General features: G+C 54.3%; 1 long non-coding RNA gene across 1 annotated transcript; it reads right to left on the bottom strand.

Annotated features, from left to right (window-relative positions):
* Positions 1–5,915: 5,915 nt before the first annotated feature.
* LOC148056041 (uncharacterized) lies at positions 5,916–21,954 on the bottom strand. The gene is made up of 10 exons (XR_015704294.1): positions 21,818–21,954; positions 20,032–20,278; positions 15,008–15,474; positions 13,603–13,787; positions 12,917–13,043; positions 12,612–12,809; positions 11,388–11,636; positions 11,070–11,208; positions 6,542–6,611; positions 5,916–6,418 (listed from the first exon to the last, which is right to left on the bottom strand). It is a non-coding gene; the product is annotated as an uncharacterized LOC148056041 (long non-coding RNA).
* Positions 21,955–24,618: the final 2,664 nt, after the last annotated feature.

The following is a 24,618-nucleotide window of genomic DNA, read 5'->3' as shown; positions in this document are numbered from 1 at the left end:
CGGTTTTAGGGAAGCTTTAGGCTTTGGTTGTGGTGACGCTCTCGCCCTTCCCCATGGTGGGGGGGAGACACAGGGAAACCACAGCAAGGGCCATTTGAGGGACAGTTTCAGTGAGGAGCCCAAGATATTTGTGGAGGAGCCTTTGCCGGACGCTGGCTGCGGGCATTTCCCTCCAGCAATGGATGGCTTGCACTTACCGCAAGTCGGGCTGAATTTCTGGAGCCCCATTCCTGCCCGGCTGCAGGATCCGCCTGGACCCCGGCAGAGCCTCCAGCCCCCGGCTCGGGGAGGGGAAGCTCCTGCTGCGGCTCCGCAGCCAGCGGCCGCACGCTGCATCCCTGATGGCTGCACGCTGCCGTCCCGGCGGCCGCACGCTGCATCCCTGATGGCTGCACGCTGCCATCCCGGCGGCCACACGCTGCATCCCTGATGGCCGCATGCTGCATCCCTGATGGCTGCACGCTGCCATCCCGGCGGCTGCACGCTGCATCCCTGATGGCTGCATGCTGCATCCCTGATGGCTGCATGCTGCCGTCCCCGGCAGCGGCCTGGCGGGGGCCGGAGGGCGAGACCTCGTAATAACCAGTCCTGCTCTAAAAGTAATATCAAGTACTTTTGGTTATCTGCAGCTGGGAACACACCCAGCTTCAGATATTCCCGTCTATGTAATTGAATTATTTAGGGGCTGGCATGGCGTGATGAAATAGGCTTTCTTTCTATTTTTAGGTTTCCATCTACAGGGCTGGAAATTACAGCCATTAAAATGTTCTATTAGTAATGATATATAAAGGGGAAAAAACTGATCAGACTTTTCTAGTGCACATAGAGCATTAGGATATCATTAATTTTAATGATAGAGCCCAAAATTACAAAGCTATTACAATCATACTTGAAGTTTCTGAAAAAAAAAGAGAATAATTCTAAATTATTGCTAATGAGTAAAAAAATATTTAAATCATATTTAACGGACCTTAAAATTACAGCCAATATCGCCACGAGCTAACGACGGCTTTGCCCGCGTTTGTTTCCCGGCGCTGCCAAACGCGCCGTCCCGCGCGAGGCAGCGGCGAGGGTGTCCGGGAGGGCTTGCAGAAGCGGCTCTGGAGGGGAAGGGGGGGAGGCCACGCTCCCCAAAGGGCTGCCGGGGGGCTTCAGCTCCACCCCTCAGCCCTCGCTGCGGCATTTCCCGCGGCCGTGGAGAACGCGGGCGTTGTCCCAGGGCTTGACGACGCGTCCTTGCTTTACCTGGGAGATGGTATGGCTCTCCCTTCCTTTTCAGCGTTAAAAGCGGTTTCCATCAGCTGCTGAGCAAAAAATGTAATTACCAGCCCTGTGTGCTCTAAAGTAGCAGCAATTAATGTCCCTTGGAGGACTCGAGATTTCTATCTTCGTTTTCTTTTAAAAAATAAATGACTAGGGAACAAAGTCCTTCGACAAAGCTTACGGGGGAAAAGAGGAAGCTCGAAAAGAGAAATCCCCGAGACCGGCGGCTGCTGCTTGCGCTCTCCTGCCTGTCGGGCGCATGGAGGGAGCCAGCGGCGCGGGAGGACGGGCTGCGGCACCTGGGAGAGCGGCTGGGATTTCCCCGACGGCGTGAGCCCGGCGAGGGGACCACACACCGCCCGCGGTGTGCCTCTGGGAACCTGGCACCTGTATTTATTGAGACGGGTTTGCAATAACTCGCTAGGCATCCCCTGGCCCTGGAGCAGCGACGCGCTTCAGACGCAGCCCGAGCCTCTCCGGAGCGGGGCTGTGAACGAGGGACGATTCACTGCCGTGCCCTTGAAAGCTGCAGTCGTCTCTAAGTCACCCAACTCTTGACTTCCTTGTGTAAAATTCAATATTATCCAAAAATACTACAGAGTTTGCTGTCTGAATTCAGATCCCTCACCTGCATGCTGTGCTTCATTTTGTTGAGACCATGTAGAGCCAGGAGGGAAAAAACCCCGAACAAACACAGGCCAATATTGGCAGGTGTATTTCTAGCTGCACTAACCCGAGGGTGCAATTTCTCTCTGTTCCTAACCCCGCGCATCGTTACTGAGCTGAGGCCAAAGCCTGGCAACCTGTCCCAGCCCCCAGCCGGGCGGTGCCGGGGGGTTTCCAGCCCAGTCCCCTCCTTCGGTGGCCCTGCCGCAGCAGCAGTTCCTCCCCGCATCCCCTCCCTCCTGCTTCAGAAAAAGCCGCGTGGTTTCAACCCACCTGCAAAGGGTGGCTCAAAATCCCCGAGAGCCCGGGTCTGGGAGCCACGTGTGGCTCGGGAGGGAGAGGTGCGCGTGGGGTGCTCCCGGCCGGCTCCGGGAGCCAGAGGGGTAACGGGGACGCAGCGGGACACAGGCACCGTGCGGCCCAGCCCTTGTCCAGCACGCCGCCGAGGCACACAGGCTGACCGTGCTTTCCTGCCAAACATGTAGGTAAAGGCGAATCTGCTTCGTTTTCAAGAGCATTTTCCCAGGGCTCTGCGCTCTTGCCGGTGCCTCTAAACTCGCAGAAACACCCTTGTTCAGAGGAGGGTTTCCCAACAACGAGCTTGTTTTGCAGGAACAGTTCTCCACAGAAAGGCGGGTACAGCGAAGAGTTTGTAGGGGCTCAGACGCAGACCCAGGCGTGGCCGGACCGCATGCGGGGACGCTGCCAGGGGAGGTGCTGCCGGCGAGCTGCCTCTCCCGCTGCCGGTGCTGCCGCATTGCCCGTGTCTGCAGCCGGCAGCTATTAAGCAGCTTAGCAGCCCGCCGTGCCATCTGATAGGAAAGGCGTGTTTACGGAAAGGCTGATATTCTGGAAAAAGAGGCTTTGTTTCTCGGTGCCCCGGGGCTGGCACCAGACCTGCCTTCCCGGGGGCTGCAGGTGCTGCCGTGCCGGCACGAAGCGTGCCCGTGCAAGACCTGCAGACCAGCTAGCTACCGCTTCCTGCTGCCTCACCCTGCTCGCACCCGACATGCAACATCGCAGCCTGTTTTTTAAGGGGGAAGGCACCGACGGGTGACTTCTGCTTGCCCTTTCGGCTCCACTGCCACTGAGACTTCATTTCTTCATGCTTCGGAGCAAGCCCCTCGTTTCAGGCTGGGTTGCCGGAGCCCAGCGGCAGCGGATTTGGGGCAGGGACATTTGCCTCGGGGGCAGCTCCCTTGGGGACGGACCAGCCGGGCAGGCAGCTCCATCGTGCCAGCCGTGCCGCGGGACGGCCAGCCTCAGTGTGACAGCAGAGCCGACGCCGGCTCTGCCTGCAGTGACCACGAGTCCGCTTTACCCTCCAGCCTCACAACGAAGCGACGTGCTTGGCAGGGATGGGAGAGAAGGCATGTGGGAAAGGAGCGGTAAATGGGGACGTCTCTCTAAGGAAAAGCCCTACCGCTGAACCTCCCACGGCCCCGCTTTGCTGGCTGCTGTTCCAAAACTCGGCGAAACATCTCAGAGCAGAATACCTAGAATAAATACATTGGCTCATAACGGTCTATGCAACATTAAAACTATTTTCCAGATACCTGGTATTTGAGATGTTGCAATAAAAGGGTCAAAAACTTTTCTAATTCATTAGGCCGTCGCCTCAAAATAGCTGCTTCATTAAGTGCCGCAGAGACGGCTGATAATGGGAGGCGAAGCAGAGGGCCCTGGAGATTGGATGCACACACAGTGCTGATAAACGGCTTCTCTGTGGCTATTCCAGCACCGGGAAGGGGAAAAATGCCATCCCATGGTTGAACAAGTCGGAGTTTAGTGCGAAAACTCAGGAACTGCTTCGGCCAGAATAAACCATCACTGCTTCTGCCTCGCAGGCAGCAATGTCACCTTTGGGAGAGGGGCTGCAAAGGAGCATGCCAGCAGCACAGATGGAGCTGCTGGGGACCCAAAGCCCCTGTATCCCTCCTCGGTGCGGCCGCTGGCCCCGCTGCTTGGGGGTCCCCAGTGCCCGGGGTCTCTGCTGCCCGGGGCTCCCCTCACGCCCACCCCTCACCTGGGGGATTCGGTCCTTCAGCTGCTCCCCCCACCCCGAAAGGACGAGGAGCAATCGCTACCCACAGTCGCTGCAGGAATGGCTCCCTCTTTTCTGGGATGCCACAAAAAGCAGCCCGCCCGTCCAGCTCTGCCTTTGATGGCCGCAGCCTCAGTGCAGGAGCGCAGGCGAGGGCGGCAGGGGGTCCACGCGGCCCATCCTCCCTCCGGTGGATTTGAATAATCCTATGGGATGATCCGACCTCTTCAACACACGGAGAGGAGCCATGGCCTCAGGTTCTGCATCCCCAGAGAGTCTCCACTTAATTCAGCTTGAGCAGTTCTGGCTGCAGATCTGGGATGCGCAGTACGAAACGGCGCTGAACCGCCGGCCCCTTTCTGATGGATAAGGGAGAGGATGAAGACAGACGGTTTTCTCTGACCAGGGTAATAGAGTCAGCAATTCCACTTGGCTAAGCACATGCTTTTTATGATGTCCCCGTGCAGTGTTGAGCAAAACACCCCAGTGGCAGGAGATGTATAATGCTATCTGTGGAACAGTCTATTTTCTAAATGGAAGATTGCTATTTAAAAAGAAAGCACTTTAACACTTTGGAAAATATGAAAGTCCCCAAAGCTGAATTTTTGAGTGCTCATTTTGCAGCTTCTGAAAAAGCCAAGTTCATTACTGAGCAGCAGCGAGTGCCGGGTGGCACCGGTCCAAGCAGCACTTAGCGTGCGCATAACTTTAAGCAGGCCCACAGTCCCAGCGTAGTTGGAGGCATTGCTCACGTCCTGAAAGTTAAGCATCTGCTTAACTGAGTTTTTAAAATTAATTATTATTTTTTTTAAACACCAAGACTGGCACCAGATTTGTTCCCAGACTCACCCTGTCCCTGCGAGGCAGCTGTGGCTGGGAGTCCCGCTGTCCCCCGCCGGCCTGGGGGCTCTGCTTTGGAGTCACAGCTCTGCTGTCAGCGTTTTCCATCCTTGTCCTCGTTTCACAACGCCAAGGTGCTTTTTGGTTTTTGGAAAACAGCCTGAGACAAACGCCCCTCGCTCAAGCGCATCCTTCACGAGACGCTTCTCTCGCTGCTCCCACCGTTCGGCAGTTTGGGCAATAGCTCTGGACAGCGCTTCGTCAAATAAATTGCTTTTAATGAAGAGGTAGGGAGCAAAGACGATGTTCTGGAAGATGCACATGGGAGAGCAGCCTGCCTCTTGGAAAGAGACGGCTCCCCAGCAGTCGGTGGGGATCAGAGGGCGAAACCTTCCCTCCTGAAGCTCAGCACCCATGGATGCAGGAGCCCAAGCAGCCCAGCAGCGGGCGGGTGGGAGAGCGGGCACGCCGGGCGGCTGGGGAAGGATGCACGGCAGGCCGGGGTGGCTCGGGGGGACTTCTCACGACTGTGCAGCCATGCCCACCCCGCTCTCGCCAAAGGCTGGCAAAGAGCATCTGCAAGCGCCAGGTTCGAAGCCACCCAACGGCAAGGCTTTGTATCCAATTTTTCACTCATTTTGCACGGTCGATGCTCCTGCTGTCTGTGGTTGTCCCTCCGAGTCGAAACACCTCTCCCTGGCACCCTTCCCTGCGGTGCTGCGCGACCTCCAGCAGCGCCGGCGTCCTTGTCAGGGAAGGAAAACGTTAGGCTCCTCTTCTTGCCCTTGCCTCTGCTGAAATTCAGGTTAAAGCTGATTTCCGCGGGAAGCGGCGCTGCAGAGCACACTGCAGGCTCAGCCGTCGCGTCCTTCCCTGCCTCTGCTCGAAGCTGTGGGACGGCAGCCTGAGCAGCAGCAGCCGAGCACACGGTTCAAACGTTTGGTCCAAATCCACTCTGGTTTGCTGCGTGGGAGCCAGCAAGCTCCATGATATCTGTAAATTTGGGCTGAGCTTCACCAAATCTATTTGCTTGATCAGATTTATGTAGCAATTCCAGGACGAGGTGAATAATGAAAATGACTCATGAATATTTCATTTTTATAAATAACATAATTCATATCTATTCACAAATATTTGCTTTGCCTTATAAACCGGATGAATAATTCACAGAAATATGCAGCAAATATTTTAAAGAAAATATGAAATTCATCAACTACATTAATCAACAAATATTATTCAACTTATATTGGTTTAGCTTGCTGACAGATAAATTCTCTGTTTATGAGAGGAGCTGGAGGAGCAGGTGATATTTCCCGCATTAAAACACGAGGCGATGACTCTCGTTTCTTCCCACGACAGAGTCGTTCGCACGCTTGCCTGCTCAGTCTCGGCCGCAGTGGTCCGGGCAGGAGACCCATCCGTGGCTCCGGGAGCCCCTTCCCGCCCCGTGGCTGCGTTTTGGGGAGACCAGAGGGCTTCTGAAGCCAGCGCTGGACCCGGACCCTCGGCTCCAGAATCTGCTCACCTGGGCAAGGCATCCCCCCAAGAAACTTCTTTCTGTACCCCGTCTTCTCGCTGCGGGAGCCCGCGCCTCATTTTCATTGTCTGCAAGGAGAAAATGTGACTACAAAAAAACCCAAAGAAAAGGGAAGAGGGCATCACGCCTCGCTGGCCCGCAGCCTCCGCCTGGGGCCGGGTACGGCTCGGCTGCCATCTGCCTGCACCGACCTGGTGTGGCAAAGCTCGGTGAGGACGCGTCTCCTGCTGCCATGCGCCACGGGGGAGCTACCTCTTCTCACTGAAAAAAGAGAGAGACCTGTTAAAAAAAAGCCTTTGCCCACAGCTGATAAACGAATGCCAACGCAGGGGGCTGAAAACCGAAATGCTTTCTGAGGCAGCTCAGCTGCCCTGGGCACAGCCAAGACAAATGAAGCACAGGATCGCCAGCTTTGTGTTAACAGATAGGCTGTTTGAAGAGAGATGGGCTGCAGGGGATGAAATGAGAGCTTATTGATACCACTTCTACCAAAGTAGTACTTTTATCTAGAGAAAATAACAGTGCCTCAGCTTTTTATTAATTATTTCCTCACCTTTTCAGTTTTGTTTAGCTAACAGGGCTCGGCTACACCAGCAGGAGCAATCACTGTCAACACTTCCTTGGTGGCTAAAAAGGAGATAGAGGAATGCCACTTTTTGCATTTCTGGTTTCTGCGGCTGGGGCTGCATGCTGCTGCCATCCCCCAGTCCCTGCCGTCCCCCCGGTCCCTGCTGCCATCCCCCAGTTCCTGCCATCCCCCAGTCCCTGCCGTCCCCCTGGTCCCTGCCGCCATCCCCCGGGCCCTGCCGTCCCCCCGGTTCCTGCCATCCCACTGAGCCAGGGCAGCAGCATGCATCCACTGGCATTTTTTGGCCAGCTGCTCTGACAATAAGCAGTGAATAAACTGTTAAGTTTTCTAGTTTTACAGTAATGCCCTCAATTATTTAGCTTTTTTTAAAAATCAGCTGCTTAAACAGAGTATTAAGTGACTGCATTAAGCCACCTGTGTTTGGATGATAAAGCGATTAATCTGATGTGTTTAAATACTGCGATGGCTCAGCAATGAGTGCCCTGACAGAGGAGGGGGCTTTGCTGAGCAGGGTCCTGCAAAGGGCTCGACCCCAGGCAGGCACGAGGGATGCACGGGGGTGGGCACGGCCTCCATCTCCTCCTGCAAAGGTCGCCTCGGCTGCTCCAAATTCATTCCTCGACCAGCTTCATCGCGGGGGCTTGGGTGCTTTTCCTGTTCCTTGCTTGTGCAGGTTTCTAGAAGCAGCGAGGTGGGAGGGAGGCTGACTTTTTTCCCCATTTCTAAACCATTTAGCAGTGGTTTGGGATTGCTGCCTGCAGCCCCAGATTCCCGGGCTGGAGCGAACGTTTCGCGCCTCTGCTTCACCTCGGCTGTTGGGTCCCAGGAGCCGCTCCCGCGGACGGAAGCGGGGGGAAGGACGAGGCTGGGCCCTTCACGCCAACGCGTGGTGCCCACGCTGGAGACGCTGCCCGACGAGGCAGCCCCTGCCAGGCGGCAGGCGGGGAGCGGAGGTTGAACAGGACGTTGTCAGCTCACGTTTTTGCAACCCAAATGTCAAAGCACAGAGCCAGCGCCTAAAGAGTCGCAAGTGAAATTGCAGAGACACCCTGCTGAGGGAGCTGCGGAGGGTGAAGACGCAGCGGTGACAGCAGGGAAGGCAGCGAGAGCCCTGTCCGCCGCCTTGAAGGTGGCAGCTGTCACTCCGATGGGGAGCTTAAATGGCAGAGGCACTCGGTGGCCACCCCCGCATGGGAAAACCAGGCTTTGGCACCTTTCCACATGGGAAACTGGGGTTAGTGGAGCAAGAGTCGGGTCTGCCGCTGTCTCCTCTTCCTTTGCAATGCAGGCACGAGGCGAGGAGGGGATGGGGCAGCTTCGTGATGCCTAGACTAAACACAGCTTCTTAGAGGCCCCCCCAGCCCAATTTAAGCAGGAATTGGGCGCGAATGTCAGGGTTTGAGATGGGTCCCTGGGATCGGGGCCGAAGCCGATGCAGATCCAGGCATTCCTGCGCGCTGGTTTCTGCAACCCAAAGTGAGCAAAACCTAACGTCCTTTTTTAGTATTCCTGCCGTTTGCAGTGTGCCTCCTGAACTATTCATCTGTAACATTTGTAGGCCTATTAAGAGGGAAATACAATTTCATAGTCATAGATAAGAGATTAGACAGATCGATTCCTCCCCGCAAAACGGGCTGAGAAGAAAAAGCCCATTTCCAAATTGTGATGGAGGAGGTTTTTGTTCTCTTGGTTTATTGAGCTGTGGGTCCTGCCACCAACTTTTCTGGTCATGTTCTCATTAAGAGAGCAAGAAGTTCGTGGGCTAAATGGTAAGACAGCCAGCAGGGCAGCCGATGGGGGGACGCGATGCCAGCCGGGGGACGCGATGTTTGTGGCTCTTTTGGGGGAGATGAGCTGAGCCCCCCTTTTGGCAGGCAGCCTGCCCCCGCTTCCAGACAGCTGGCTGCCGAGCGGCTTTCTCCCTCGTCCCTGTTCCCAGCTCCGGGGTCTGAGCCGGGAGCGTTTTCCCCCCGGGAGGGTCGTGGCCGCCCGGTGCAGCCCGTTCTGGTGGCAGGGAGCACGTGGTGCGCCGGCACGCCGCCGCGGGGAGCCGAGGGGACTGTTACCGTACAACATGACACGCTGTGCTATGCTTTAAGAAGAGAGGCTGTCAAAATATTTAGCAGCAGAGTTAAACTGAAACCACTACACCCGCAGATGGGGAATTCTGCGCAATGGCTCTCAGAAAACCTCAAATACTTGTGAAAAACGCTGCTGCGCTGGCGCAGAGACGGGCAGAGCCGTTCCCTGGGCCTGCCTGGCCCTGACCCATGGCTGGCAGGAGGCAGTCGCTCTCCTGAGATGCTCAGCTCAGATGCGGAAACACATCCGTGTCTTTGGGTCAGGCGGACGTCAAAGCAGCCTACGCACAAACCTGCGTGGAAGGCGATGGGTTTGGGGAGCCGGTTGCATGGTCCCACCATGGATGGGAAACCTGTGGCTTCTCCTGGCACCACTGGCAAACGGCATCACGATAACCACGGGAGCGGCCAGGGGAGCGGGTGACGCAGGGGCAAAGAGGAGAAAGCGGCGCTGGTCCGGAAAGGCTGGGAAAACGGCAGGGACACCGCCAAGAGGGATGCCGGGAGGTTAAGAAGGCACCGTTCCCCTGTGCCTCTTTCGGGAGGACCGGGACCTGAGCCATGCCAAGGCGCCCGTGCACTCCTCAAACCTGCACGTGGCAGCTCTGTGCCCAAGAACTCAATTATTTATAGCTTGTTATCATCCCCTGGGTATCATTTGTGTAACCATTAGTTTCTGTAAAGTGTATGAAAGAAGCTGTAAAATATCAAGCATCTCCTCACTTCAGTCAGGAGCTGATTATTTTCCTGCCTGATTTACCAAGCTCCATCTCAGCACCTTAACCCCTCGTGACTGTCGGTGGTGGAGGAGGGCGAGCGCTTCGGCAATTGCTCCCCCAAGCGAAGCCTGGGCTCCTCAGCCCCGTGGGACCCGAACGCCAGCTGCGGGCGTCGCGGGAGAGGAGAGCGCTGGATTGCTTGCTCCCTGGAAGCTTTTGTCCTAGCAGGAGGAGCTCTTGACTGGAAAGCAGTGGCTCTTCTTCAGATAAATACATTTTAAAAAAATGATTTATTCAACAGTGTAATGAATTCAGTGCCTCTTAAATCTGACAGTGGGTAAAATACATTGGCCTTCTGCAGGCTTAAATGTCATCTGTAAAGATCAGGCTTTCTCTTCCCTCCCCCATGCTCATGGGCCATCCTTTAATTTACTGCTTGGTTTTAGGGGTGCTTGGGACAGCGGGGCTGGTGCGGCTGTGGGGACCCGGCATCCCCGCATCCCTCCATCCCCAGATCCCTGCATCCCTGAGTTCCTGCATCCCCAGGCACTGCCCAAGCCCAACAAAGGGGGAGAGAAATCAGGGGAAAAGGACTTGGGGTGAGAAAAGGAGAACCCATAAAGCTCAGCAGGCTGCTCGAGAGACGGGTGCCTCGTAGGGTTTCTGGGTGATGGTAACATGTTTCTTTTCATACCCAAGTCAGCAAAACAAAACACAGTTACGCTTCAATGTAAATTTAGATCCAACCAAAAAATAAAATAGAAATGACAAAGCAGACTAGAAAATAGCCCTCAAACTCACTTAGTGCAGACATGACAAGAGGCTTGGACAAGGCTTGAGAAATTACTCCAGAGAACGAGCACTTTAGAAACCAAATAAACTGTTCCAGACACGAAAAATCACCCTGAGCAAGCTCGTATTGATTGCAGGCACCGAACTGGAATAATAACGCTCATACCCTCGTGTCCGTGGTGCACCCACCGTCCTCGGCGACTTCGCCACCACGAGGTCCTGCCTCCCCCTCGCCGCACTGCCCCAGTCCTCCCGTCGTCGTGAAGAGGGGAGAGCAAACCAGCATCTCATCCCCTTCCCTCCAATCCTTTCCCCCCACAGCTCTGGGATAGAAACAAAAGGCCTTTGCCTCCAGCAAATTCATCGCACCAAGTCTCCCCCCTCCCCGAGCCCGTGCATCGGGGGGGCCCTTCGTATTTCTGGAGGTTAAGTGACAAGCAAAAGGTGGCACGAAGGTCGGTACGGCCGGGCAGCCTCGGAAACGCGCCCGAAACCCAGGCAGGGCGAGCCTGGGCAAACGTATTAATAAGTGAATTACCTGATAACCAGGCGTCGTGGGCAAAGCGGATCTGGTGAGCTGACGAGAGAGCCCAGGGAGCGAGGCTGCAGCGGGGGCAGGAGATGAGGCTGCTGCGGCAGGGAACACAGCGCGCCTCTCTTCTGTGGGAGCGAGCAGCCTAAAACCAAAGGAAAAGGCAGATAACAGCACAGAGAGAGAGAGGCAGAAAGGAGACCGAGGGAGAAAGCGAATAGAAACACAAAATACAGCGAAAACTGTAGAAACAACAGTATAAACACGATCAGTCATTACCCAGAGCGTGCGGGTGAAGCTAATAAAGCAGAGAAGAGCCATTACCTCTGGCACTCCCCGACATTGTCTTCTGGGGCAATATTTCCTGCGCAGGTACCATTCCCACAGAAGCTTTTACGTTTTCCTCCTTCAAACACCATCTTTCTCCTTCTCTCCCTGCCAGTGTTGACGCTGGCATTTTTGTGAGGATGATTTTTCTTCTGCCGTCTGTTTGGCTCAGCTCGCGTTGCCACCATTTCTCATGCCGATCCCCCGCCAGCTTTTTGCGAGGGGCACTGCCCTCAACCGCACAGGCTGGAAAACAGGCGGGAAATAGAGAAAGCCACTAAGAAACATGATAAGAAGAATGGTCTTGCTTTAAAATTGTTTAACCAATTCAATTACTGCCCATGATAATCAGAATTTTCATTTAGGAGTCACCCGAGCGCCCCTGCTGCTGGCCGGCTGCTGTGTCAGTGGACCACAGGTCCAGTGCCGCGACTCCTGCAGCAGGAGATGCCCCGGCCGTATTTTCGGCTGTTTGCTCCCCTTTCCCCTCTGCTGCTGCCTCATTTGGCTGCGAGGGGAACCAGCCATCCCGTGGCTAACTGCCTGAGCCGGCCGCCAGTCACGACCCCTGCGCTGTTTTCGGTGCCGGTGGGAAGCAAACAGCAGCCATCAGCCACTGCGGGACCATGAGCCACCCCATGCGCTGACAAAGAGGAAAATTATTTCGTGTAAAATTATTGCTCCTAAAAATTTCCAGTTATGATACAACTCTGAGCTTGATGAGCGAAAGAAATGGGAAAGCAGAGCAGCAGCACTTGGCTGTATGTTAATTAGTCAGCCTTATCTCAGGAATGCATTAGCCGGGATTGCGCTCGCAGTGTTGGAATAAACCCCGCAGCCGGCAGACTGCCTGGCTGGGAGCAGGGTCGGGGCCGCAGAGCTGTGCCGGGCACACCGGTTCCCCTGCCTCGGGCTGGCATTCAGCATCCCATACGCCAACCTAACCACAACAGTTTAAATCACCCCCCATCTAACCAAAGCTTTTCTCCGGGCCAGCAATAAGAGCAGGTGATGACGGATACAGGTGACAAAAGTGCAATTGGAAATTTGAGCGGCTGCTGAATGCCAACGGGGCTGCGGGAAGACCAACGCTTCCCAGACAGGAAAACATTGCTATGTGGCCGAATAGCTCTGGCCACCTCCCTGGTGTGGCCATTGTCCATCCCAGAGCTACGGCCAAGAGCCTGGCCACCCCCACCCATTGCCCGGCTGGCCGGGTACCTGCTTCCTCGGTCACAGCTCCCAAAACGAGCCTTTGCCTCCTGCGGAGAAACGAGGAGCCTTTGGAGACACACGCAGAAGGCAAGGTAGCCGGGAGGAAAACTTTCACGCCTCCGTGCAGACAGGTTTAGGCAAGGGTAGCAAAGGGGGGAGCGGCACGGCGCGCGCACACCTCTGCTGCCAGCACCGCAGACCCGCCTGGAAGGAAAAACAGTGTAAAACCTCGATTTCCAGCTTTTAGTGCCAAGGGAGAGACATGGATCAACCGCGGCCTCATCTCCCAAAGGCGATATATCTGTACGTACCTTGTTACGTCCACTCGCGCAGCACAGGCGCGCTCCCCGCGGTGGGCAGGGAGGGGACGCCCTTCGCCTGCCGGGCATCAGCGGTGCCGGACGCCAGGCTGAGAAACGGCCCTGCCAAAAGCGGCAGCTGGTACACAGTAAAAAATGAGGAAAAAAAAAAGTTTTTCTTTCCGATTATTGAACCAACTGTAGTAAAAACTTCATGTTTAATATGCATGACCTGCTCCATGCACTCCACTCGAATAAACTGGTGGAACATCTTGCACAGCTAAATCATCAGGGGGTGGATGAAACACTAGGGGCCAGTTGCAAATGCAAGGGAAAAAAAAAAATTAAACTAGGCACATAAAATATGAAGCAATTTTCTCATCTGGACTAACAGATTTTAAATGGGAAACCTGATCATGGATAAGCACCGAGAACACGAAAAATTCGGGTGCTGCTGGGGCCCTACCCGGATCTGTAAAGGACGGGCGAAGCGTGCTGAACGCTCCCCGGAACGCGATCGAGGGCACGAGCCTTTATCAGCTGGTACATTAAAAACCTGCTGCCGAACATCAGGCTTTTTAGAGCTCTCGTTTAAAGGTGTGTTGTAGCTTGCTGCTTCCTAATTACCTTGTATGTTCTGCATAATTTTTGGTTTTAATTTCAGATGGGAAAACACCATAAACTCGCTAATTAATTACTTTTTAACCCCGGCGTATCAGCTGAAGCACAGGCTTCGCCGTGCAACTTCTCCTCTCCACGGCACTCAGGCTTCGCCGTGCAACCTCTCCTCTCCACGGCACTCCATGGAAATTGTCCTCCGAGCCGAGCGCTGGGGCAGCCTCCGGCGGAGCGGCTGAATTTGTGGGGGATTTCACCGAAACCCCTGGAAAACAAAGGCAGGCGAGAACGAGGAGCCAGGTAACCTGATTTTTGGCTGCGGCAGCAGCCGCTCACCAAATCCAGCCCCTTGCCGTGCCATGCCCGGCCCCGGCGGAGCCTGCCCGGGAGCCAAGCTGCTGCGGAGGTGACACTAACCGGTGATTGATAGACTTCATATTTCAAAAGCCCGTGAGCTGCTGAAGAGAAAATGGTTAGAGAATCTAAAGCAGCTAGAAGTACCACCGGGGGTGTGGGGGGTAAAAATAATAAAATAAGAAGGAGGAAGGAGATGGCACTGACAAAACGACTGCCAGCTCCCCAGCCGGCCCCAGGGCCGGCTCCCAAACCCCCGTCCCCGGTCTCATTCCTGAAGTTTCCAGAAGCCTCTGCAGGTTTGGACAGCCAGCCCTTCTCTCTCTGCTCCTCCTAATTTTCCTGCCGTCTCCTTTCTCGTTGAAAAGGTCCGGCTCAGGCTGGTTTGATTCCATCACGATCCGTGTCCCATAATCTTTCAGGTCAAAGGCAGGGCAATGGTACGAATCACACGGGAAAAAAGCCAAAATGAAAAGGCAGGCTAGCCGGGCAGGTGAATGACTTGCTGCTTGGCACACCGAGCTGGAAATTATTTTTTCCTTTGTTTATATGAATCATTCATGTTTTCATCAACTTAAAAAGCAAACGGGCAAATGTAAACAGTCAGATTTTTAAACGGGAATACATTGATGCAAAAACAAACAGAGGTTTAATTTCCTTTCCTTTAACTCCTGGTGAACACACGTTAATGAGAAGGTGGGGAGCTCAGCTCCGTTGACAGAAGCGGGGGTGATGCGGGACACGTCCGGACTGGCGACGAGGAAGGGGAGCGCGGGCTCAGCCCGGTGCGGGGCTGCCCGCCGGCCGCCGGCCCCGTCCCGCCCCACGCCGAGGGGTGCGGCAGAGGCCGAGGGGGGCGTCCGGGTGACCCCCGAGAGGCGTGGGGCGAGGGCAACGCACGGATTCGGATGGCAGAGCAGGGCCGGGGGCGGCTCAGGGCTGCGCAGTGCGGCCCCGGTCCGGGGGCACATCCCTCAGCGGAGCCCCCGACCGTCCCTCCCGCCGCCCGCCTTGCTGCGCCACGTGCCGCCAGAGCCCCGGTAAGCTGTTTACGCCCCTCCGTGCAGGTCATCAAGCCTCCATCAATCATTTTTTCATAGAGTTGGAAGATTATAGCTTCTTATACACTACCTCCAGTCCAGCTTGTCACAGGAAAACTCCGGGGAGAAATTTGCAGAGATGTATTAAAGCCATCCAACACTTTCTCCATGGCAACTGGGACCGGTGCAAATCCCATCAGCCCTGCCTGGAGCAGGATGAGAGCTCTTCCACAGCTCTTCCCGGCGCCCGGATAATGGCAGATAGAGGGGAAAACGTCTTCATTAGCTCGAGATGCCTCCCAACTATAACACACAATAACGCTTGATTAACGCCGAAGCATTTATCACTTAGGAAATATATTCATCTGAGGCTCCTCGGCAACTCGCGCTTGCCCTGGCCTTTTCCTAGCTCGGCCGAGTGATCCTACGTTAAGAGGCAGAGGCATCGCAGAGGCATCGCAGAGGCATCCATCCGTGTGCTCGAGCAGACAGGGAAAGAGAAGCCATGCGGTTGGGCAGAGTGCAATTGCAGCTGCATGCAGGACACTACGAAATTGCCTGAGAAAGATAGGAGGAGAGTGTATTTATAATAATGCATAATTCATAACACTTATTAATTTCAAAAGTCCTGATCTTTGTTTGTTGTGCTGTCCTCAGCGTGGCTGGGAGCCTCCAGACAAAGTGGGAGAGGGAGCTCCTGCTGCAAGGAGCAGATTTCAAGGGTTTAATACCGAAAGTTACAGCCACAGCGTACGCTGGAAGGTCTTTAAAAATAGCTCGAGGTCTGCGTGTGCACAGACAACATTGCGAGCGAGAGGGATGTCCTACATTTCCCGGCTCGCTTAATCCCTCAGACTGACGACAAAATCCCTGCTCACCCTCCTGCTGGGTGAGCTCCCCGGCCCATCTTGGAGAAGAACCATTCCCGTAATTAAGGGCTTTACCCTTCCCCGGCAGCCGGCTCTCCCTGCCGTGAGGCCGTCCTCGGCCGGTGCAGCGGCTTCCCCGGAGCAGGGCACCCCCCAGGGCGCAGCGGCCGGCCGGGTGCCGCACCGGCGCCGCGTTTGGCCGTGGTGGTGAGCGGGTCTCCGCAGGGAACTGCGCTGAGCTGGGTGGCAACCTCGGCGTGCGCCACGTCGGCCGTGCTGCTTGCACAAGGCTCGAGGGGGCGAGGGTGCGAGGAGAGGGGCTTTGCTGCCGCTGTTCGGCCAAAAGCCTTGCTCTCTAAGGCAAAAAACTTGTTTGAACCACTGGAGCGAATCTGCAATTTTATTTCAACTCAACCTACCCCCAGACTGCAAGGGAGCCAAACCCTTTGAAGCCTGCCGTGTCCAATCCATTATTAATCATTGTAAATCTGGTATAATCTCTACAAGCATATTCCGCTCCCTACAAATACACTGGTGCCAACTTGCTCTAATAAATCCTGCGTCAGGGCAGCTATTGTGTCTTCTCTTTATGCAGCATTTCCCAGCAGAAATATTTAAACAATAACAGTCTCTATTTGGTGCAGTCACTTTTGTTTTAGAAGACTACGGTCTAGCATGTAACAGATTGAGCTTACAGAAAGGCTTGGATTTATGGCATGCTTTCTTTCCAATGCTTTTTTATTCCTAATAATCCCTGTGAGGCATTAAATGTCTCTATTTGGGTTCCTCACTTCATGCCAAAGCAAGAAAACTGTGTTCTTCCTCCTACCCAAAACTTTGGGGTAAATTCTGAAAGTTCGACTGAAAAGGAGCATTGCTAAAAAAGCAATCCCGCATCGCTTCCCCGCGGACTGGAAACGACCTGCTGATTCCTCTAGAGAGAGCTGGGATGGTCCACGGCGAAGGAGGGGAAGAACACGCGTGCACGAGGAGCACTCTCACGGAGCAAGGGCTTCCGCCGGCCAATATACGGCAGAGTCACTAAAAATCAGAGTTACCTCCTGCTACCCCTGCCAAGCAGACCTTGAGGATGAAGATAAGGTTTTAATCAATCTTTCCCCTGCAATGAGTTTTTCGTGCAGCCTACAAGGAAAACGTTTGCTGCTCAGCGCTTGGGAGGAAAGGCAACGCTGCCATGGGTAAGGGAGCCCTGGCCACGGAGGTGGCCCATGATATCAACAACCTTCGCAAGGAAAGGCTTAAAGCCATGGAAAGCATGCAATGACCCCCGGCACTCCAGAAATACCCGCCAGGATCAGTGTTTTACTCGTACGCAGTCACACGCTTACGGGCTGCCTGCAGCGGCTGGCAATGCCCAAAGGCAAGGCAAGACTCAGCTTTTGGATGGCCCAGTTCCCCGCAGGCAAGAGAGGCCAACCAGCCAAAAAACCTCAAAGCAGGAACAAACAAAAAAATTCAACCCCAAAACATACACTGGCCAGAAAGAATCAAACACAAGGGTAAGAAAACTGACCGCCGAATCGTACAGGGGAATACGCAAGCGAAGGAGGTTTGTACCACCGGCTGCTACCCAACGCTGTATATAAACAGGAGCTGCGTATATAAACAATTGCTGGAGATTTAGCAACTCGTACTAAGCTCTGGTCTATACCAGCCAGCCTCCTAATTTGTGCAAGCACCTGGCAATGTTTGTTTTGAGCAAAGCCCGCAAGCAAAGCCAGTCTCCCAGAGGAACCGGGAAGCTCCGAGGTTTGATAGAGACTCCGACGTTTCCCAGACGTGCGAAACTTTTCCCGTAAGAGTTTGCAGCTTCGAGGCGCCGCTCCACGTGTGTCAGCCGCTCACGCACAGATGCCAGCGCCAGGAGCACTTGTCTTCACGCTGGCAAACATTGGCACAGAACAGCTCCGGGCAGCGCGGCGCCACGGAGCGGGGAGGGAGCCCGGGCTGCTCCCGTGGGATTCCTGGAACCACTGCCCCAGGGCGCAGCAGCCAGCCCCAGGGATGCTCGGCCCTGCTATAATCCATGGGGCTGGCTGCCAGTCTGGGTCTTTACGGAAGGATTTAATCAGCAGGAGGCAACCACTCCTCCCTGCTCACCAGCCACCTCCATCGCAGAGCCCGAGCAGCACTCGTGACGGGGATGGCGTTGCCCTTGGCTGAGGATGCTCGCCGCGGGCCCCCTCGGCGTGAGCACAACCAACCAGGAGAAGGAGCTGCGAAGGCTGTTAGTCCAAACGACAGCTTGTTTTCTCTCTCGCTGACAAACGAGTCAGAGCTCCAAAAGCAATTTAGTCTGGGAATAAACATCCAAGTACCCACTGCTAGGGCCGAGGCACTAAACGAGCGAAGCAGAGGGAGGCTGTGGCTTCCAGGCACTTGGTTTTCACTTGACTTCCTCAGCTGGCAGCTCGCAGCGGACTCAACGCTCTCCAAGAGGAGCAGCTATTTCCTACCCGTGCCAAGGACTCCGGCCAGAAAACGCTTTTTCTTCCCCTGACGCTGCTCATTAATTTTGTTTGTTTGTTTTCTTTTTTTAAAGCTTTTGCTGGTTCCCTAATTAGGATGCGATTAAAAAAAGAAAAGAAGGAAAACTCGAGGTACAGTGAATTCAGCCAGATCCCTAGCGTGGGCAGCAGTGATTGCCCTGACGCCCAAACCCCTTTTTAGTGACGGCATGGGCAGCCAGGCCACCGCGTCTTCGCCTTTCTCCTCCTCCCGCCAACATAACTCATTTAGTGCCTTGCCCACGTTGATAAACTGGCAATAAAAATGCACAGGGAACTCAAGTCAGATCGATTTATTTCAATATTTCTGACACAGTTGCCGCAGAAGCCGAGAGCAGGGGAACCAACAATGCAATTTCCTACCAGAGAAGTGGCGAGGCGTCGGGCATAAATTACGCTTAAATGCCACATAGATAATGAGGTTGCATCTGTGAAGATTTATCTCTCCTTTTCTTGCCCTGAAAACGCTCCGAGGCAGCGGTCTGACGCGGCAGCTGTCACGGCACAACCTTTCCAATCGGATCAGGCCTCGCCAGAGGAGTTTCCCTCCACCGATGCTGCGGGGATGGAGCTGGGGTACCCGACCCCGCCGGCTCCCACCCAGAGCTGCGCTTTCCTCCCTCATTCCCCCAGCTCTGCAGCTCTGAGACAACTGAAAATCAGAATATTAATGTTCACCTTTTGGGGAGTAGTTGGATATGCCACTTCCAATGAAGAAGGGTATTAATTTCAGTACTTGTAAGAGACATCCGAGGCAGTTTCCACCCTCATCAGGGAGATGTGGCGGAGCTGGCGTGAGCTCTTTGCTGGGAGCCAAGAGCAAGAAGAGCGTATTTTTCCTTTTTCATTTACAAAAAGAAAAATTCACCTCGCGCGCCTGCTCTCTCCGAGCAGATTTCTAGCTGGAGTTCGTAATTTCTACCCACTTCCCTATATTTAGAGTCCCTCTCAAAGCGCGTTTTGAGCAGTGATTCCGGTAAATAAACTGCCAGGGGCATTCCCTTCAGTTCATTATGAGGCACGTGCCCGACCCACGGGATCACACTTTCTAACGGTTCAAATGAGGCTTCCCTGCTGTGCCTTGAGTGAGGCGATGACTAATTGCATCTCTCGGGGCTCCCACAGCCACCTCCCGGCCCCGCTACCTGATTGCAAGCGGCTCATTAGTTCACATCTGAAAGCCCGGCACCTCTGCGCGGGGACAGCAAGCTGCAGCCCCGTGCGCTCCCTTCCCTTCGCGGCGTCCCGCACCCCCTGCGCCCACACCTCTGCGCGAGCTCGCCGAGCCCTCGTGCAGGGGCACAGGTGGATATTTGGCCAGGTTTGACACCCCCAGACACGCTTTACGGTCTGAGGGTTGGTCAGGACTTGCAAAGGGCCGATATGTCACGCCAGGCTGGGTATGGCCCCCAGCCTCGCCTCGGCCGGGGTGGGATGCGAGCCCCCAGGAGGGCGGGGAGGAGGGGGCTCGGGGATGGGGACAGGCACGCACGCTGCAGAGTGCTGCTTTGCAAGGGCATGCACCAGCTCTTCCTTGGCACTTCATAAAATTTACGTGCAGAAGGAAATTAAAGATAGGCTCCGAGCAGGGGCTGCGGTAACGGCGCGAGATTGGCTGCAGTAACTAGCTTTTCCAAAAATATCTTTCCTCTGTCAGACACGCTCTATTTTTAGAGCTATGGAGCAGCGCACTGACAAGCGACAGGGTCAAAGCTTACCTTTAAACGTCTGAAATTCCTTTGCCCTTGTGCAAGCACCTTGGTTTTTCAGCCGGCTATCAAACGTAACGACAGACAGTTCTTCCAGCGAGCGCGGCCGGCGAGCCCTCGCCCCCAGCTTCCCCCAGAGCTTCGACGCCCAGGAGCCGCGCGGACAGGGTCAGCACGGACGTGACCGCGCACCATCCATCTAATAGATTGCTTTCTTCTTTACCCGGAGCAGCTGACACGTGTTTATGAAAATGATCTGCAATTTAAAAATTCACAATGAAATCTCCAAGTGGGGAAACTGCTGGTCTGTGACTTCGTACAGAAGACTTATGTGCTCAGGCAAAGAAGTAACTCCCTGGGTGTCCGGATCCTTTTCCCCTGCTCCCAACAGATGCGGCAGAATAGGGCAGGTTAATTAAATTATCACAGATCTGAGAGCTGCTCAACGGCAATGGAAATAGGGGAGACCCCAGTCGGAGCTGTAGGACTGCCGCGTCTGCAGACAGCAAACCGAGCACAGAGCATGTAAAATTAAAAATCTAGCAGCTCTATCGCTAGGAATAAAAGCTGTCATTTGCATGTTGAAACACCTCGGCTTACAGCGGCAATTTCCCTCTTTGTAACTTTCTGGGTTTACACAGTTTCCAGGATGAATAATGCAATGAAGCTCCTCATCAGCAATACGTACTAAAAAATGTGATAGGACTTCTTTTTTTTCCCCTAAACCTGCACATCTTCTGCAGGAAGTCTTTCCACCAAGACATGTAAATACCTGCTGCCAACAGCTTCTGCTAGCAGCTTTTAAAAGCACTTTTTAACCGGGAAGGTTCGGGGGAAACGCCTGCCCGTGGCAGTAAACCCGCCAGGCTGCGGGCAGCTGCCTCCGGAGGGTCCCTGCCCTCCTGGCCGGGGCCGAGCAAGCCTCCGTAGCAGGTTTTAACATTTAAAATGCAAAGAAGTCAGATCCACTCTGCTCGTCATGTTCATAGCGATCAATAAAATAATGGGAATGCGCTTTCCTGATGGATGTGGAATCCTGTTTCCCCAGTAATGATCACCGGGACATCAGAGACCCTGCCTATCTGTTCCCATTTATGCTAATGGGATTTATGAGTCTCTAATAACGCCCCTAATAATTTCTCCATTGCTCACATTACAGCCTGACAGCTTTCCTGTTTGCTGAAATTAAAACAAGTCTCTGCAGACTTCTATTAACGAGATATTACATATTTTCCTTCAGGAATAAGCAAATTAGCTCATGGGGGGAAAAAACATTGCCATCAGCCAGGTTCTGAAATCTGGCAGCAGATTGTATTAAATTTCAATAATCTAGATTACACTTAATTCTGAAACGTCCTCTTGTCTGGAGAGGAAAGAGAATTAAAGTGCAAATTAATTGATCAGTTCCTCACAAGGGGCTGCCTTGCGGAGATGGCCCTGCCTGGCGCCTCTGCGACCGAGCACCGGCCAAACCTCGCAGAGACGCAAGCGCGTGCCCGTCCCGCCACGCCCGCTGCCTGCCCTGCCACGCCCGCTGCCCATCCCGCCACGCCCGCTGCCCGCAATTTCGTGCTCCGCTCACCGTTTCTGCCAGTTCCTGACCTGCTCCCATCTTTTCCCAAGCTGCGCTCCCGAGGGATGAGCCCAGGTGCCAGCCCGGGCGGGGCAGCGATGCCCCCGAGGCTGCGCCGTCCCTGCCGGCGGGCCCAGCGGCACGTGCCGCGGGAAAAGCTGCTGCTCTCCTGCTGCAGAGCAAGGACACGGTTTGCCCGGAGGCCAGCCTGGTGTCGCTCACCTTGTGAGATATTCCTGCCTTTCTCCTCTAACACCAATTCCACACAGAATCAGAAGGAGACGCATCTTTCCCTGGGCTCGTAGGTTTTGGTTTGTGAGAAAGAGCAAGGCTTTTCTGCTCTGGAACAACACAGAGATAAAGAAAGAGGCTGCAAAAGCAGTAAAAGACAGCTTGCCCTCTGATGAGGTAATTTATAGCCTCACCCTCTGTCATCAAAGCAGTTTCCACTGCAGCTGAGTTTGATCTCCCAGGTGGGTGCTGCACCCACCCGGCCCCGGCCCCGTCGGATCCCGCTCCTCAGCTGGGGAATCGCCATCCTCCATGCTGCTGCACGACGGAGGCTTGGCCTGGGGCGGGGGTGTTTCTGCATGTAAAGGAATCCACGTATAAAATTACATGGAATATTTTGCTTTCCATGTCCACTAACACATAAGTAATCTATTTGTAAGTAATGCGCATAATCTGCTTAACATGAGTAATGTACCTCCCCTTCTTTGCATTTGCAAGTGTTCATTAGTTTTTACTTTTGTTATGCACAAATCTTTCACCCGGCTCAAGGGAGCCGGCTTGTGGGATTTCATTCGCCCCAAATCCCCATGTGCCATGCGCCGATTTACGGGCGCGTATCTCAATGCTGGCATGGGTCGTAATGATGTAAAACGTGTTTCTGAAAGCGGCACCACGCCAAGCATTGAAATAAACTTTGTCATTCCTCTCGCCTCCAAAGTGGCTGCGGAGCGCTCGTGATGCGGCAGGACCCGACCGAGACCTCCCACACCTAACGGCTTGAAACAGTCAGTGCTGACAGCACGGACCGCAGCTCGGGATGTTTGGGAATTCCAATAAAAGTGAGAAACTCCATTTGCAGGAGGCTTGAAGAAGGCACTGGCAGCCTGGCCGGCGGTGCCAGCTGCTCCGGCACACCAGCACTGCTCAAGGAACATGCATTTTCTATCAATGCAAATTGTTCGTTTGCATTAGAAAATCAAATTATTTCCATTTATACATGTTTAATGAGAATTTCAAGAGCGTATAATGCAGCTAATGCTTCCAGGCTGTGAGCAGGCATCTGGAGCCAGGGATGAAGAGGGCTGCTGCGCCGCGGGATCCTGGCCCGCAGCTGGCCTCGCCACCGTCACCTCCCAGAGCCCAAAGGTCATCACTTAAGACGTGAAAAGCATCTCGGTCCCTCGGCTACCCCTCCCCGGCTGCCCGCGGCAGCAAACGGGCGGGACGGCCCAAGCTACGAGACCGAAACTCGCTCATTAACAAGCTGTTAAATAATTAATCAGTTTATATATAATTGCTTCTGTGTACATAATCTGGCATTTTTCAGAAGACTATCATCAATTTTCAGTTAGTTCCACTCAAGGAAACAAGGGCTAATGCTTTCATTTGAGCAGATGAATATTTATGACGTGCTTGTTCTGTCTGGGGCCGGGGAAAACCGGATTATTCAGCTTCCTAGCGCGAGAGGCGGGTGGTGGGAACCGCGCGCGCCGCGGCTGCCGGCGGTGCCCGTCGGCCGCTCCGGACCTCCCACCCGGCTCACTGGTCTCTGAAGCACCGGGAAGTTTGGCCAACTTTGGGCTGGCAAGCGGGTCGCGGAGATCGGCTTGCTGCTCCGAAATGGTGCCAGGACTTGGTCCCCTGCTGCTGAGAGCACACAGCACAGCACTTATTATTTATCTATTATTTATCTATCGTTTATCTGTTATTTGTCTATCATGTCACCTCCCCAGGATGGGGATGGGCCCAGCAGAGGTGGGGAGAAACGTGGAGGGAGGATGAGGGCCCAGGTGCCGTGCATCACCTGCTGCAGTGCTGGCGCGAGGCAAAGTTCTCCTTTCCTCCGATTTTCCAGAGCCTCGTGCTTTCCTTGCTGCCAATAACTCATCCTCCGAAACCCATTATCATCATTTAAACTGAAAAAGGCCCCAGTTTGATAGGAGAAAATGCCTAAACGCGTTCAGACAAAATGCCTGTAATTACCATACATGCCATCGCCATAAACACGCGCTCAGGGCCTATATGGGATCGGGAGCACTCGCCCGCTACGCCTCGAAAAAGCATCCTTCAGCACAGCCTGACTGCCCAGCCTCTAAATCATTTGTACACATGCTGCTGGGAGTCGGCTCTCCTTCCAGACCAATATCCATGGATAGCCCTTCCAGTAATGCTTGCAGCGACATGCCTCGCATCTGAGCGGGTACCGGCTGCATAAATCCTGCCAAGGACTTTCCTGTCCCGCGAGCAAAGTAAATGCGATGCGGCAGCTGAGCGTGCACGCCGCCCGCCTTGGCAGTGGGGAACGTCAGCCGCTGCGGTCACAGGGCGCTGCAAGGTCTCCCGGTACCATAATTACTGCTGAAATGAGCCATCTAAGGGGCTGCTGGAGTTTTTTAGTGAAGAGTCAGCAGACAGTAGGGTTTCAGAAAAGCTTCATTCCCGCAGGAGCGGTGGAGGTGGCTGCCTCCGTCGCAGGGTGCGGATCTGTGCCCTTGGAATCCCGTAACTCGGCGCTGCGACTGCTCGATGCCAAAGCACCCTGCGCTGAACCGGAACCTTTTGACCTCAAAATACTCTTCCCTTCGTTTTACACCATGGCTCTGCGCCTGCGGCTCCTCAGCTTCCGCACTGTAGGAAGTCCTGCGGCAGCCTCAGCTCGCTGTGGAAACCAAATATTTTGACTTTGCTGTTTATTCCTGGTTTTTTAAAGTGTGTTCTGAGTGAATAATAAATATGTTTTTTTAAGGCAGCTTGTGCTTCTGCCTCTAACGCAGAAGGTAAGGTAGAAACAA

This window comes from Nipponia nippon, unplaced genomic scaffold (genome assembly GCF_047370975.1).
Source record: "Nipponia nippon isolate SJK-2023a ecotype South Korea unplaced genomic scaffold, ASM4737097v1 scaffold_19, whole genome shotgun sequence".
Lineage (NCBI taxonomy): Eukaryota > Metazoa > Chordata > Aves > Pelecaniformes > Threskiornithidae > Nipponia > Nipponia nippon.
The sequence above is the reverse complement of the archived record's forward strand: the minus strand, read 5'-3'. Positions and strand labels throughout refer to the sequence as shown.